A 12,717-nucleotide genomic window follows, 5' to 3' on the forward strand; every position below is an offset into this window, starting at 1 on the left:
TAATTTTTTTTTGATGTCACAATTTATATCTCTTTGTATTGTGTATTCATTAAAAATTATTGTAGCTATAGTTATTTTTAATAAATCTGTCCTTTCTCCTTTTTACTAGGGTCAAGTGATTAACACACCACCACATTACAGTATTGGAGTATTCTGTATTTGACTACATAGTTACCTTTATCAGCGTGTTTTATATACTCATATGTTTTCATGTTACTAATTAACATCTATTCATTTCAGCCTAAGAACTCCTTTCATCATTTCTTGTAGGGCAGGTCTATTGGTAATGAACTCTCTCAGGTTTTGTTTATTTGGGAAAGTCTTTATTCTGCCTTCATTTCTGAAGGACAGCTTTGGTGGGTAAAGTAATCATGGGTGGCAGTTTTTCTTCTCTTTGAGCACTTTGTATGTATCATCTCATTCTCTCCTGGCCAGCATGTTTTCTGCTGAGAAATTCACCTGTAGCCTTATGGGGGTTCCTTTGTGATGATTTTTTTCTTCTCTTGCTGCTTTTAAGATTTTTTATCTTTGACTTTTGAGTTTTCTTTTAATGTGTCTTGGAAAAGATCTTTTTGGGTTGAATTTGTTTGGGGACCTATTAGTTTAATGAACTTGGATGTCCAAATCTCTCTCCAGATTTGGGAAGTTCTCAGTCATTATTTCTTTAAATAAGCTTTCTGCCACTTTCTTCCTCTCTTCTGTGACTCAGATAATGTGTAGATTGTCTTTTTATGGTATACCATAAGTCCCATAGGCTTTCTTCATTTCTTTTCATTCTTTTTTTCTTTTTACTCTTTTGACTTGATAATTTCAATTTCGAGTTCACTGATTCTTTCTTCTGTTGGTCCATCCTGCTGTTGAAGTTCTGTATTGAATTCTTCAGTTCAATTCTTGAGCTTCACAATCTCTGGTTCTTTTTAATGTTTTCTGTCTCTTTGTTGAACTTATTTTGTTCTTGTATTGTTTTCCTGATTTCATTAAATTGTTTATCTGTGTTCTCCTGTAGCTCCTTGAGCATCTTTAAAAGCATCATTTTAAATTCTTTTTCAGGCAATTTGTGTATCTCCATTTCTTTAGTCAGTTACCGGAAGTTTATTGTGTCTTTTTGGTGGGGTCATGTTTCCCTGACTCTTTGTGATTCCTAGCTATCTGCACATTTAAAGAAGCAGTCACCTTTTCCAAACTTTATGGACTATCTTTCTTAAGGCAAGATGTTCACCAACAGGTGAGGGTCATTGCTGGAAAATGCTGTGACTCTGAGTATAGTGGGGCCAGACATCAAGTGCAGGTCTGGGGGATGTGAGTCTCTGGCTCAGGCTGCTGGGGTTCATGATATTGACAACTGTGTGATCTTTGATGAGAACTATGGGGGCTCCTCAGTGGTTGCAAGGATGTTGGGGTACTCAGTGGCACTTTCAGGTCCAGCAGCTATGGACTAGGCAGGTGGCAGTGGTGGCCAGAGCTGATGGTGTGCACACAGTAAGGTGCAGGGGCTGGCTAAAAGTACCTGCATAGTGGCAGGGCTGCCTACAGACACACATGTGGTGGTGAGAACTGGGGCTGGCATCAGGGGCTGGGGCCAACTTTGGGTGCACTAGCAGCTGCAGATGTTCTAACTGTTGGTGTGCACTTGTGTGGATATAGAGGCTAGCTATGCGTTCAAATACATTACTGGAGGCTGGTGATGGAAGTTGGGCTGGTGGTGTGCAGGTGTGTAGGTGCAGGGGCTAGCCACAAGCACACAAACAGTAGTGGGGATTACCTGGGGGTCTGGCATCTGCAAATGTGAAAGTCTGTGGTGCAAAACCACAGTGGCAAAATCTTCCAGGTGTCTGTGGTAGCTGTGATGGCTGTTGGTTTCTTCAGTGGTGAAGGCTGCTGGAATCCTCTGTGTAGCAGTCTGCTGAGGTCTGCAACAAGGTCCTCAGTGATGAAAGCTGGGGGAGTCTGTAGCACCCATGAGAACTGTTGCAGTCTTCAGCAGCAAAGGCTGCTGGAGTTCTGCAGAGCAGGCCACTGGAAACTGCAGTAGCTCCTGCTCCATGGCTGGTACTAGTAATCTCTTCCCTTATCCCTTGTTGGTAGCAGTCTCTAGACATCTCAGCTTTACTGATCTCTTGGTGGTGTGAAACTGGTCACTCACCCAACTTTGCTTTTCAATGTGAGGGGAACTCTTTTGGGCTAGGAGTTCCCTCTTGGTCCTGGGCGGTGATTGCCAGGGGGATGGGATGATGCAAGCAAAAGGAAACTGTTCTTCCTTTACTTTATGTACAGTTATTCTTAAGCTTTTTTGCTCCCCTGTGTTGCTGAAGTTTTTAAAGTGGACTCCTCAGTTCTCCCAGAGCTATAATGTGCCACATTATATTTGCTAAGTCTTTCCTTGCTCCCTCACTTTTTCTTACAACCTATATCCAATCTGTCAGGCAGTAGTTCAGAAATATCTTCAAAAATGTGATTATGTCCCACCACTTCTATTAGTTCCACCCTAATCCAAACCATCATTGTCTCTCATTTGTATTATTGTCATATTTTTCTGACTGGTCTCCTAGCTTCTTCCTTTAATGTCTGTTAGGTCTCAACAGAGCAAACAGAGTTATTATGATAAAATGAAAGGCAGATCACTCTACTGCTTATCTTAGCCAAAATCTTTACAGCCTACTCAACCCCTGTTACCTTCCTGAACTGAGTTCATACTATTGCAACTCTAGGTCCTTCTCATTCCTTAATCATTCTCGTTCAGCCACATTTGTGTTCTTGTTCTTAATATATGCCAGGCCTTTGGACTTATTTCTACTGCCTAGAATTTTCTTCCTTCGAATAGCTGTATGGTTTGCTCCCTCATCTCTTTTAGGTCTTTGTTTAAATATGATTGCTATGAGGCCTCCCCTGATCATCCTACTTAAAATTGCATTGTTTCCTTCCTGGAACTCTTTATTCCCTTTCATTGTTTTATTTTTCTACAAAGCATTTGTCACATTTGACAGTCTGTATTTTGCATCTTTGTTTTCACACCCCCTCCCCCACCCCCAAATGTTAGGGATTTTATTCCTGCTGTATCTGTAGCATTTAGAACTTGTTGAATGAATGAATGAATGTAAAGAGTGTTGAATGCATATATAATGACTCATTCATCAATCAAAAGTGTTTTGAACATTCTTTTCTCACCAGCTTAACGTATAGGTCAATTATAATAATCTTCATGCCTTTCCTTGGAATATACCTCACTCATTCATGCCTCCCTGACTTGGACTGTGCTGTTCCCATACCTGCACTGCCATTCACTTACCTCTATAATGAAATCTCTTACTCATCATTTAAGACCCAGTACAAATGGTCTTTTTAGAAACCCTTCACCAGTAGTCCTTCCACCCTCAGGCATAAGTAGATTTTCTTTTTTCTTTGATATAACAGCATTATTCACTTAATTCTATTAGGGCAATTATGTTTTATTGGAAATATCTGTTGTCTCACCTGGCCCTCCCCACCCCCAACTTCCCTAGGTCAGTGAACTATTTGTTTGTTTGTTTCTTTAAATATTTCTACCTATCTTAATGCATGGTAGGTGCCTTATGTATAGTAAATGAATAATGAATGTTTTTGAAAGAATGAAAGAAATAATATAAACAAGTTATTAAATTAGTGCTGGAGATAGATTTTAAGAATATGTTCTATTATCCTTATGATGTAATCCTATTAAGGCTTATTGAGGTAGTTTGAAATATCTACCATACCATATTATTCTTTTTTGGCATTCTAATAGTGTTAAATGACATAAACAGCATGATTTGGAGCTTTTCTCATGGCACAAAGGTCACTCATGAAAGTGATATATTTTAGGTAGAGGCTATCAGTCCTGGTTATCCAAGAAACAGGGATGTTAAATGGATACAAGTACACAATGACCTCTTTCTGTATCCTCTTTCTAGAAAAAAAAAACCCAAAAAAACATTGAAACCAAAAAAACCCAAGTAACAAAACCCCTCAAAGATCATGTAGTAATTTAACATTTGTTACTGAGAAACACTAACTAGAAAAAGAAATTGGGAGCAAAGATCAGGTTAGTAAATGTAGAAAAAACTGCTACTGCTATTTATTCTCCAACATCTGTTCTCTTGTTCCATAGTAGAGGAATTTCTGAATTTTACCTGTATTTGAATTTACTGACCATTTCCTTTTTGTCTTACGCTTTTTGTGTCTTAGTGTTTAGGAAATCCTTTTCTGCCTTCAAGTCACAAACATATTCTCCTATATTCTCCCTTAAAATTTTTAAAGTTGTGCCTTTCATACACAGGTCTTAAATCAATACAGAATTTACTTTTGTGTATGTATGAAGATATTGGTTTGATTTTATCTTTTTGTTTTCTCTTTTACTTTGTTGATTGGAGAAATTACACTAATAGACTTTTTTATTGGCAAAGTCTCCTTGTATTCACAGATTATGTGACATAACTAAAAATTATATTACTAGAATATGTTATTTTATTGACACATCAATTTTCATAAATAAAATTGGCATGTAATATTTCTTTTTTTTTACTCTTTGTGGCTGATTTTGGTTTTAAGTTTATATTAGGATCATTTATGAGTTGAAAAGAGTCCTTCCCCCCTTCTTTTTTTTTTTTCTTTTTTCTCTAGAACTGTTTGTATAAGATAAATATTATCTGCTCTTTGAAGATTTGGAAGAATTTCTATAAACCATCTGGAAAAGTGTTTTGTTCTATTTTATTTTGGTAGAGAGAATTTTGCTACTAATTTGTTGTGTTTAAAAGTTTTAGTTCTATTCAATTCTTCAGTTTCTTTTTGAACTTTTATTATATTTATTCTTTTCATTTGTTTCAAATTTTGGTCATGAAATCGTTGTTGTACTTGTTCAAGATTAAAAGTGTTTATTTTTATTGTCTCCTTTTCAGTTCAAAAATTATATATTTATGTATTTTCTTTTCCTTAATCATATTTGCTAAAGGCTTGTCTATCTTACTGGTCTTTTCAGGAAACCAAGTTTTGGCTTTGTAAATTTATCCTTTAAAATTTTTTGTAGCTTTTTTTCCTCTTATTTTTTACCTTTTATTACCTTTTTCATTCAATGTTCTTTGATTTTATATTTCTTCTCTCTTCTTAATGAGGACACTTCACATGTTTATATTTGGCCTCTTTTTCCCTCCTAATATGAGCATTTAAAGATACAGATTTTTCTCTTAGTACCGCTCTAACTTTGAATTATCCAATATGGTAACCATGTGGCTATTTAAATTTAAGTTGACGTGAATTAAAATGAAATAATATTAAAATTTATTTCCTTATTTGCATCAATAATATGTGTCTATAGGCTACACTATTTGACTGAACAGATAGAAAATAGTGTCATCATTGCAGAAAATTCTATAGAACGTTTTGTAGAACTTTTTATAAACAGTGTTGCTTTATATCAGTGAGTCTGTAACTGAGAAAAGACCTCGAAAGAGTGGTTTGCTCCTGGAGATATTTCATCAGCTGGATTTAAAAAAGAATTTACTCTCTAATTCGTAGAATTTAAAAATCTACCTCACACTTTAGAAGAGCGGGGTCCATCTTTATTTTTATCGATCCATCAATTACTAAGAAAAATGTGTTTTAAAACTTCACCACAAGTTCACATTTGGGAATTTGTTTTCTTTCTTTGGTAATTTTGCAAGTTTTGCTTTATATATTTGAGGCTATATAGATTCAAGCTATATTTTTATAATTCTGTCAATTATGTATTGAGAGATCATGTGAAATAAATACAGGTTCATGCTTGTTCTATCATCTTGGTAAATTATTCATCTGATCATTACATAAATATCTTCTTTAGCAATAACGATCCTTGCCTTGGAGTCTATTTTGGCCGATATCAATATAACTATACAACTTCTTTGGTTAGCTTTTTCATGATACATCTTTTCCACACTTTGGCAGCCAGCTTTTTTTCATTGTCATACTTTAGGTATGTCTATTATAAGTAACATGTAGTTGGATTTTTAAAATCCAACATGAGAATCTCTTTTAAGTAACTGATTATTTTGTTTACATTTATTGCGGCTTCCCAAATATTTGGAATTATTTCTACCACCTTGTTTTTTTTTTTTTTTTTTTTACATACTATACTTATTTTCCTAGGCTAGGCTTTTGTTTATTTTCTTTCTTTATTTGTATTAGATTGATCAAGTTTTCTTTATTCTTTCTTCCTTGTACTGGTTTAGAAGTTGTAACTTCCATTTGTATTCTTTTAAAAGTCATCCTTGCTGTTCTTAGATTGGAAAAAACAGTATTGTTAAGATGACCTTACTACCCAAGGCAGTCTACAGATCCAATGTAACCCCTATCAGATTGTCAATGGTATTTTTCACAGAACGGGAACAGAAAATTTGAAAATTTGTATGGAAACACAAAAGACCCTGAGAGCCAAAATAATCTTGAGAAAGAAGAATGGAGCTGGAGGAATCACACTTCCTGATTTCAGGCTATACTACAAACCTATAGTAATCAAAACAATATGGTACTGGTACAAAAATAGACACATAAATCAATGGAACAGGATAGAAAGCACAGAAATAAAACCATGTACTTATGGCCAATTAATCTACAACAAAGGAGGCAAGAATATACAATGGAGAAAATACAGTCTCTTCAATAAGTGGTGCTGGGAAAACTGGATAGCTACATGTAAAAGAATGAAATTAGCTAACACCATATACAAAAATAAACTCAAAGTGGATTAAAGACCTAAATGTAAGACTGGATACTATTAAACTCCTGGAGGAAAATATAGGCAGGACACACTTTGACATAATTGCAGCAATATGTTTTTGGATATGTCTCCTAGAGTAATGGAAATAAAAACAGAAATAAATAAATGGGACCTAATTAAACTTAAAAGTTTTTGCACAGCAAAGGAAACCATAAACAAAAGGAAAAGACAACCTACAGAATGGGAGAACATATTTGCAAACAATGTGATTGACAAGGGATTAATTTACAAAATATACAAACAGCTCATATAGATTAATATCAAAAACCAAACAATCCAATCAAAAAATGGGAAGAAGACCTAAATAGACCCTTCTCCGACCTAAATAGACCCTTCTCCAAAGAAGACATATGATGGCCAACAGGTACATGAAAAGATGCTCAATATTGGGGAGATGCAAATCAAAACTTCAGTGAGATATCACCTCACACTTGTTAGGATGGCTATTATCAAAAAGACTAGAAGTAACAAGTGTTGGTGAGGATGTAGAGAAAAGGGAACCCTTGTGTACTATTGGTGGGAATGTAAATTGGTGCAGCCATGATGGAAAACAGTATGGAAGTTCCTTTAAAAACTAAAAATAGAGTTGCCATATATGATCCTGCAATCCCATTCCTGGGCATATATCCAGAGAAAACTCTAATTCAAAAAGATACGTGCACCCCAATGTTCCTAGCAGCACTATTTACAGTACCCAAGACATGGAAGCAACCTAAATGTGCATTGACAGATGAATGGGTAAAGAAGATATGGTATACGTATATACAATGGAATGTTACTCAGCCATAAAAAAGAATGAAATAATACGATTTGCAGCAACACGGATGGACCTAGAGATTATTATATAAGTGAATAAGTCGGACAAATATCATATGATATCACTTATATGTGGAATCTAAAAAAAATGATACAAATGAACTTATTTACAAAACAGAAATAGACTCACAGACATAGAAAACAACCTTATGGTTACCAAAGGGGATAGTAGGGAGGGGGCAAAGGAAAGATAAATTAGGAGTTTGAGATTAAGAGATACGTACTACTATATATAAAATAGATAAACAACAAGGACCTACTGTATAGCACAGGGAACTATATTCAATATCTTGTATTAACCTATAATGGAAAAGAATCTGAAAAATCTTATATATTATAAATATATAATATATATATGTATATATATATAAAATCTGAATCACTTTACTGTTTACCTGAAACTAACACATTGTAAATTAACTATACATCAATAAAAAAATGGCTAAAAAAAGTCATCCTTAATTTTTTTTTTCAATTTTTAAAATTCCAGTTTTACTGAGATAAAACTGACATGCAGCACTGCATAAGTGTTAGGTGTACAGCATGATGATTTGACTTACATACATCATGAAATGATTATCACAGTAGTTTAGTGAATGTTCATCATCTCATATAGATACAAAATTGAAGAAATAGGAAATTTTTTTGTGTGATGAGAACTCTTAGGATTTACTCTCTTAACAACTTTTATATGTAACATACAGCAGTGTTAATTATATTTATCATGTTGTACATTACATCACTAGTACTTTTTTTTTTTTAAAGGTGTAGGCTTATTTATTTATTTATTTATTTATTTATTTTTGGTTGTGTTGGGTCTTCGTTTCTGTGGAAGGGCTTTCTCCAGTTGCGGCAAGCGGGGGCCACTCTTCATCGCGGCCTCTCTTGTTGCGGAGCACAGGCTCCAGACGCGCAGGCTCAGCAACTGTGGCCCACGGGCCCAGCCGCTCCGCGGCATGTGGGATCCTCCCAGACCAGGGCTCGAACCCGTGTCCCCTGCATTGGCAGGTAGATTCTCAACCACTGCGCCACCAGGGAAGCCCCTCTTTTTTTTTTTTTTTTAACTTGAGTGACAGAAATTTATTTTCTCATATTATGGAGGCTAGAAATCCAACATCAGGTGTTGGCAGGGTTGGTTTCTTCTGAGGACTCTCTGTTTGGCTTGTAGATGGCCATCTTCTCCCTGCGTCTTCACATGGTCTTCCCTTTTAGCATGTCAGTGTCCTAAACTCTTAACTCTGTTTCTTTTAAGGACACCAGTCATATTGCATGGGGGCCTACCTTAATGACCTCATTTTAACTTAATTACCTCCTTTAAAGACCCTATCTCCAAATACAGTCTGATTCTGGGGTACTGAGGATTAGTTGAGCATATGAATTTTACAGGGACAAAGTCAGTCCATAAGAATAGGCTATATAAAATTCTATAATTATGTTTATCTCTACAGCTAAAACACTATACCACTCAATTATTGCCCAAAGGTCTTTTGCTACCTTGTTTTTCTTTCTTTTCTTTTTTTTTAAACAACTTTATTATAGTATAATTTCTTTACAATGGTGTGTTAGTTTCTGCTTTATAACAAAGTGAATCAACTATACATATACATATATCTCCATATCTCCTCCCTGTTGTGTCTCCCTCCCACCCTTCCAATCCCATCCCTCTAGGTGGTCACAAAGCACCGAGCTGATCTCGCTGTGCTATGTGACTGCTTTCCACTAGCTATCTATTTTACATTTGGTAATATATATAAGTCCATGCCACTCTCTCACTTTGTCCCAGCTTACCTTTCCCCCTCCCCATGTCCTCAAGTCCATTGTCTACGTGTGCGTCTTTATTCCTGTCCTGCCCCTAGGTTCTTCAGAACCACTTTTTATTTTTTTTTTAGATTCCATATATATGTGTTAGCATATGGTATTTATTTTTCTCTTTCTGATTTCACTCTGTATGACAGTCTCTAGGTCCATCCAACTCACTACAAATAACTCAATTTCATTTCTTTTTATAGCTGAATAATAGTCCCCTGTATATATGTGCCACATCTTTATCCATTCATCTGTCGATGGACACTTAGGTTGCTTCCACGTCCTGCCTATTGTAAACAGAGCTGCAATGAACATTGTGGTACACGACTCTTTTTGAATTATGGTTCTCACAGGGTATATGCCCAGTAGTGGGATTGCTGAGTCATGTGGTAGTTCTATTTTTAGTTTTTTAAGGAACCTCCATACTGTCATCCATAGTGGCTGTATCAATTTACATTCCCACCAACAGTGCAGGAGGATTCCCTTTTCTTCACACCCTCTCCAGCATTTGTTGTTTGTAGATTTTCTGATGATGCCCATTCTAACTGGTGTGAGGTGATACCTCATTGTAGTTTTGATTTGCAGTTCTCTAATAATTAGTGATGTTGAGCAGCTTTTCATGTGCTTCTTGGCCATCTGTATGTCTTCTTTGGAGAAATGTCTATTTAGGTCTTCTGCCCACTTTTGGATTGGGTTTTTTGTTTTTTTAATATTGAGCTGCATGAGCTGTTTATATATTTTGGAAATTAATCCTTTGTTGGTTCGTTTGCAAATATTTTCTCCCATTCTGAGGGTTATCTTTTCGTCTTGTTTGTAGTTTCCTTTGCTATGCAAGAGCTTTTAACTTTCATTAGATCCCATTTGTTTATTTTTGTTTTTATTTCCATTACTCTAGGAGGTGGATCAAAAAGGTCTTGCTGTGATTTATGTCAAAGAGTGTTCTGCCTATGTTTTCCTCTAAGAGTTTTATAGTGTCTGGTCTTACATTTAGGTCTCTAATCCATTTTGAGTTTATTTTTGTGTATGGTGTTAGGGAGTGTTCTAATTTCATTCTTTTACATGTAGCTGTCCAGTTTTCCCAGCACCACTTATTGAAGAGACTGTCTATTCTCACTGTATATCCTTGCCTCCTTGTCATAGATTAGGTGAGCATATGTGCGAAGGTTTATCTCTGGGCTTACTATCCTGTTCCATTGATCTATATTTCTGTTTTTGTGCCAGTACTATATTGTCTTGATTACTGTAGCTTTATAATATAGTCTGAAGTCAGGGAGGCTGATTCCTCCAGCTCCGTGTTTTTCCCTCAAGACTGCTTTGGCTATTTGGGGTCTTTTGTGTCTCCATACAAATTTTAAGATTGTTTTGTTCTAGTTCTGTAAAAATGCCATTGGTAATTTGGTAGGGATTGCATTGAATCTGTAGATTGCTTTAGGTAGTATAGTCATTTTCACAATATTGATTCTTCCAATCCAAGAACATGGTATATCTCTCCATCTGTTGGTATCATCTTTAATTTCTTTCATCAGTGTCTTATAGTTTTCTGCATACAGGTCTTTTGTCTCCTTAGGTAGGTTTATTCCTAGATATTTTATTCTTTTTGTTGCAATGGTAAATGGGAGTGTTTCCTTTATTTCTCTTTCAGATTTTTCATCATTAGTGTATAGGAATGCAAGAGATTTCTGTGCATTAATTTTGTATCCTGCAACTTTACCAAATTCATTGATTAGCTCTAGTAGTTTTCTTGTGGCATCTTTAGGATTCTCTATGTATAGTATCATGTCATCTGCAAACAGTGATAGTTTTATTCTTTTCCAATTTGTATTGCTTTTATTTGTTTTTCTTCTCTGATTACCATGGCTAGGACTTCCAAAACTACGTTGAATTATAGTGGCGAGAGTGGACATCCTTGTCTTGTTCCTGATCTTAGAGGAAATGCTTTCATTTTTTTCACCATTGAGAATGATGTTTCCTGTGGGTTTGTCATATATGGCCTTTATTATGTTGAGGTAGGTTCCCTCTATGCCCACTTTCTGGAGAGTTTTTATCATAAATGTGTGTTGAATTTTGTCAAAAGCTTTTTCTGCATCTATTGAGATGATCATGTGGTTTTTCTTCTTCAATTTGTTAATATGGTGTATCACATTGATTGATTTGCATATAGTGAAGAATCCTTGCATTCCTGGGATAAACCCCACTTGATCATGATTTATACTTTTAATGTGCTGTTGGATTCTGTTTGCTGGTATTTTGTTGAGGACTTTTGCATCTGTGTTCATCAATGATATTGGCCTGTAGTTTTCTTTTTTTGTGACAGCTTTGTCTGGTTTTGGTATCAGGGTGGTGGTGGCCTTGTAGAATGAGTTTGGGAGTGTTCCTCCCTCTGCTAAATTTTGGAAGAGTTTGAGACGGATGGGTGTTAGCTCCTCTCTAAATGCTTGATAGAATTCGCCTGTGAAGCTATCTGCTCCTGGGCTTTTGTTTGTTGGAAGATTTTTAATTACAGTTTCAGTTTCAGTGCTTGTGATTGGTCTGTTTGTATTTTCTATTTCTCCTGGTTCAGTCTCAGAAGGTTGTGCTTTTCTAAGAATTTGCCCATTTCTTCCAGGTTGTCCATTTTATTGGCGTATAGTTGCTTGTGGTAATCTCTCACGATCCTTTCTTTGTATTTCTGCGGTGTCAGTTGTTACTCCTTCTTTTTGATTTCTAATTCTAGTGATTTGAGTCTTCTCCCTTTTTTTCTTGATGAGTCTGGCTAATGGTTTATCAATTTTGTTTATCTTCTCAAAGAACCAGCTTTTAGTTTTATTGATCTTTGCTATCGTTTCCTTTATTTCTTTTTCATTTATTTCTGATCTGATTTTTGTGATTTCTTTCTTTCTGCTAACTTTGGTTTTTTTTTTTTTTGTTCTTCTTTCTCTAATTGCTTTAGGTGTAAGATTAGGTTGTTAATTTGAGACGTTTATTGTTTCTTGAGGTAGGATTGTATTGCTGTAAACTTCCTTGTTAGAACTGCTTTTGCTGCATCCCATAGGTTTTGGGTCGTTGTGTTTTCATTGTCATTTGTTACTAGGTATTTTTTGATTTCCTCTTTGGTTTCTTCAGTGATTTCTTGGTTAATAAGTCGTGTATTGTTTAGCTTCCAGGTGTTTGTGTTTTTTACGTTTTTTCCCCTGTAATTGATGTCTAATTTCATAGCGTTGTGATCAGAAAAGATGCCTGATATGATTTCAATTTTCCTAAATTTAACAGGTCGTGATTTGTGACCAAAGATATGATCTATCCTGGAGAATGTTCCCTGAGCACTTGAGAAGAAAGTGTATTCTGTTGTT

Source organism: Eubalaena glacialis, chromosome 10 (assembly GCF_028564815.1).
Source record: "Eubalaena glacialis isolate mEubGla1 chromosome 10, mEubGla1.1.hap2.+ XY, whole genome shotgun sequence".
Lineage (NCBI taxonomy): Eukaryota > Metazoa > Chordata > Mammalia > Artiodactyla > Balaenidae > Eubalaena > Eubalaena glacialis.